This window comes from Trachypithecus francoisi, unplaced genomic scaffold (assembly GCF_009764315.1).
Source record: "Trachypithecus francoisi isolate TF-2019V2 unplaced genomic scaffold, Tfra_2.0 Lachesis_group2, whole genome shotgun sequence".
NCBI classification, from domain to species: Eukaryota; Metazoa; Chordata; class Mammalia; order Primates; family Cercopithecidae; genus Trachypithecus; species Trachypithecus francoisi.
This window is the reverse complement of record NW_022681465.1, coordinates 26,670,007-26,674,581: the sequence shown is the minus strand read 5'-3', so window position 1 is coordinate 26,674,581 and position 4,575 is coordinate 26,670,007. Positions and strand designations below refer to the sequence as shown.

General features: G+C 43.1%; 1 pseudogene; it reads left to right on the top strand.

Moving 5' to 3' along the window:
• Positions 1-1,648: 1,648 nt before the first annotated feature.
• Positions 1,649-3,105, top strand: LOC117064411 (annotated as a pseudogene).
• Positions 3,106-4,575: the final 1,470 nt, after the last annotated feature.

The window sequence follows — 4,575 nt, the reverse complement described above, 5'->3', positions numbered from 1 at the left end:
ACTGAGAGGTCACTGATATAGTTTCATATGCTGCATTACAACTCACTTTTAACTAACCACCACTTATTGAATTTTGGTGTAGTATAAAAGAAGAATATCCACAGCTATCTGAAATTATTATTAAAATATTTCTGGCCGGGCGCGGTGGCTCAAGCCTGTAATCCCAGCACTTTGGGAGGCCGAGACGGGCGGATCATGAGGTCAGGAGATCAAGACCATCCTGGCTAACCTGGTGAAACCCCGTCTCTACTAAAAATACAAAAAACTAGCCGGGCGAGGTGGCGGGCGCCTGTAGTCCCAGCTACTCCGGAGGCTGAGGCAGGAGAATGGTGTGAACCCGGGAGGCGGAGCTTGCAGTGAGCTGAGATCCGGCCACTGCACTCCAGCCCGGGTGACAGAGCAAGACTCCGTCTCAAAAAAAATAAAAAATAAAAATTAAAAAAAATATATATTTCTTTCTTTTTCAACTACACACCTGTTTGAGGCTAGAATATATGTATACGTATATATATATATATATATATTATATATATATATGGCAGAATATGCCAACCCAAAATATGTCACTTTGGCATAGAATTATTTGGGGCCAAAAGCACTTAAAAAATCACCACCAACAACAGTAGGTGCAAGAAGTGTGCTCTGGCCCCGCTCTTTTTCTTCCTGAAATCGGGAGATAAAACCCCTATATGGATGATGTTCTCCTTGTGTCAGAAGGAAAGTAATATCATCAGCAAGGATGAGAAGTGTGGCGAACAGAATTCTGTACAAACAGACTTTGTTAATAATTCATGTCTTCCTTTAGCCTCTCCTCATAGGTTAGTAACTTTTCCATAAAAGTTACCTTTGTGGAACCTAATATAAAAGCACTTAGAATTTTCCACTTCTTTGGGCCTTCATTTCCTTATGAAGTATCATGTAAAACATTAAATAAATTTGTATGCTTTTCTCCTGCTAATTTGTCTATGTTAATTTAGTTCTCAGGCCTAGTCAAAAAAACTCTGAGAGAATAGGGGTAAAATTTGCCTCTCCTATATGTAGTGTGCGTGTGTGTGTTCATTTTTATATATAATATATGTTTATATACATATATATGTTTATTTATCTTACAGACTTTATGTTTGTAGAGCAGCTGTTTTAGGTTCTCAGCAAAACCAAGCAGAAGATAAGAGAGATTTCCCATATACTCCCTGCCTTGCACATACATAGCCTTCCCCATTACCAACATATTTGGCAGTTTCTTACAAAACTAAACATTTACCATATGAGCCAACAATCATGCTCCTTGGTGTCTACAGGGAGTTGAAAACTTATGTCCGCACAAAAACCTGCACATGGATGTTTCTAGTAACTTTATTAATAATTGTCAAAACCTGGAAGCAATCAAGACCTCCTTCAGAGGCAAATGAATACATAAACTGTGGTACATCCACACAGTGGAGTATCATTTGGCACTAGAAAGAAATAAGCTATCAAGCCACAAAAACACATAAAGAAAACTTAAATGCATATTATGAAGTGAAAGACATCAATCTGAAAAGGCTACATTACCATATGATTCCAACTCTACGACATTCTGGAAAACGTACAATTATGGAACCAGTAGAAAGATCACTTGTTGCCAAAAGTTGGGGTTGGGGTTGGGAGAATGAATAGGTAGGTCACAGAGAATTTTTAGGATGATAAAAATATATGATTATGTCGTTGGCAAAGCCCGAGTCCTGTACTCTCGCTCTCCTCCCCAGACAGCATGAGCTTCACCACTCGCTCCACCTTCTCCTCTGTCCTGGTGCCCAGTTACAGTGCTCTGCTAGTCAGCAGCGCAGCCAGCATCTATGCAGGAGTGGGGGGCTCTGGTTCCCGGATCTGCATGTCCCACTCCACCAGCTTCCAAAACATGGCAGCATGGGGCCCAGGGGCCTGGCAGGAATGGGAGGCATCCAGAATGAGAAGGAGACCATGCAAAGCCTGAACGACCTACATGGACAGAGTAAGGAGCCTGGAGACTGAGAACTGGAAGCTGGAGAGCAAAATCTGGGAGCACCTGGAGAAGAAGGGACCCTGGGTCAGAGACTGGAGCCATTACTTCAAGACCATCGAGAACCTGAGGGCTGAGATCTTTGCAAATACTGTGCCTGCATCATTCTGCAGATCAACAATGCCTTTCTTGCTGCAGCCGACTTTAGAGTCAAGTAGGAGACAGAGCTGGCCATGAGCCAGTCTGTGGAAAGCAACATCCATGGGCTCTGCAAGGTCGTTGATGACACCAATGTCACTCAGATGCAGCTGGAGACAGAAACTGAGGCTCTGGAGGAGGAGCTGCTCTTCGTGAAGAAGAACCACGAAGAGAGAGTAAAAGGCCTACAAGCCCAGATTGCCAGCTCTGGGTTGACCATGGAGGCAGATGCCCCCAAATCTCAGGACCTTGCCAAGATCATGGCAGACATCTGGGCCCAATATGATGAACTGGCTCGGATAAACCAACAGGAACTGGACAAGTACTGGTCTCAGTAGATTGAGGAGAGCACCACAGTGGTCACCATGCAGTCCACCGAGGTTGGAGCTGCTGAGATGATGCTAACAGAGCTGAGATGATGCTCTCGGAGCTGAGATGTACAGTTGGAGATTGACCTGGACTCCATGAGAAATCTGAACGTCAGTTTGGAGAACAGCCTGAGGGAGGTGAAGGCCCGCTACGTCCTGCAGATGGAGAAGCTCAACGGGATTCTGCTGCACCTGGAGTTAGAGCTGGCACAGACCTGGGCAGAGGGACAGCACCAGGGCCAGAAGTATCAGGCCTGCTGAACATCAAGGTCAAGTTGGAGGCTGAGATCGCTACCTACCACCGCCTGCTGGAAAATGGTGACGACTTCAATCTTGGTGATGCCCTGGACAGCAGCAAGTCCGTGGAAACCATCCAAAGACCACCACCCGCCGGACAGTGGATGTCTGAGACCAACGACATCAAAGTTCTGAGACATTAAGCCAGCAGAAGCAGGGTACTCTTTGGGGAGCAGGAGGCCAATAAAAAGCTCAGAGGTCAAAAAAATATACTATGATGGTAGATATCATTGTTCATTTGTCCAAAGACTGTCCTTAGAATGTGTAACATCAAGAGTGAACTGTAATGTGAACTATGGATTTTGGGTGATAATGATATGTCAATGTAAGTCCATCAATTATAACAACTGTACCACCTGTCGATACCATTAGGTCCAATTTCTTTGAATATACTGGGAATGAATCATACATTGTAATTAAGGGATATTACCACTTTAGAATAAATTTAGTGATATGTTCCATTCCTTCTCCTCTTTCCTGTATTCTCAGTGTGAAAGCCCAAACCAATTTATGTGGAGGAGCAAAAATTTCTTAGTTTGCGGGGAGAAGAGAGAAAATGAAGCAAGGAAAGCTAGCACCCTATTTGTACTTATCATAACAATTGAAAGGCACAAAAGGTGAGTTTCATAGGAAGTGAAGAGAATGTGGTTCAGAGCCAGGCCTCAGCCCTGAGAGGGCGGGTCTTAGTGAAAATATGTGGGCATTAGGTGCTCCTGATGGGAGAGAAGGCAACAAAAGGGGGCACTAGAGGTGTTGATATCAAAGCAGCTGTTTCACATATTTTTTCACAGAGTCAGCCACACTTTAGCTTTGCTGTACCTACATTTATCTAGAGACAAATAAGGTGCATGTAAGCTCCTAGGGCTTTAAGCTTTCAAAAAGCTCAGTGCAATTTCCAGCTTTTGCAGTTTTTTAATCAAGGCAAGCAAGAGGGTTATAAATTCAACAACTTTGTGATTGAGATTAATGTGCTCAGAAGTTAACTCTTGCCTTCACAGTCAACTGAGAAGAGAGCATCAGACATTAAAAATTCTCTAAATTAAATCTGCCTGCTCGGTGGCCTAAAACAAAACATGGCTCCTGAAATATAACCTTTTCACGGTTGGCTGCAGAGCCAGATTAAGTGGTGGCCAGTTAGGACATTAACCTAGACTTGCAATCTGTAAAGGCTGATAAAGCATCACTAATAATGTCACAAAATGAGTAAACATGGTCTCACATCAGAATTTCTTTTTGGAAGACTGTCCCATGACTAGAAGGAAACTTTTTATTATGTTATATAAGGTTGATGATAAACTAGTCAAAGAGTTTTCTTAAAACTCTCTCTGTCTTCATTTAAGCTGAGACTTCAAAAGCTGAGAATAACACAATGAGTTATAGATATCAAGTGATGCTCATATTCTTCAAATAAAGTGCTAATCCACCATGCAAAGACGCTCCACCAATTTTGCAGGTTTAGGCAAACACCCATTTGAGGCTATAGACAGGTATGAGTTGAAGATGTTGGGTTGGGGGACAGTCGTGGTTTTTGGAGAAAGTTAGTGGAGTACTGTGGCTGTCCCATTCTAGGCAATGTTAGGGTGGTAGAGTGTGTTTACCCCCACCTTAAGAAAGAAAATTACTTAAAAAGTTTGACTTATGTTCCTGAGGTTTGTAGGGAGCCATGACTGGAAAAGTATAAAGATGGGAGACTATGGCTGGCTTGCTGGCATCAAGAGACAAAGCAGCACAGCG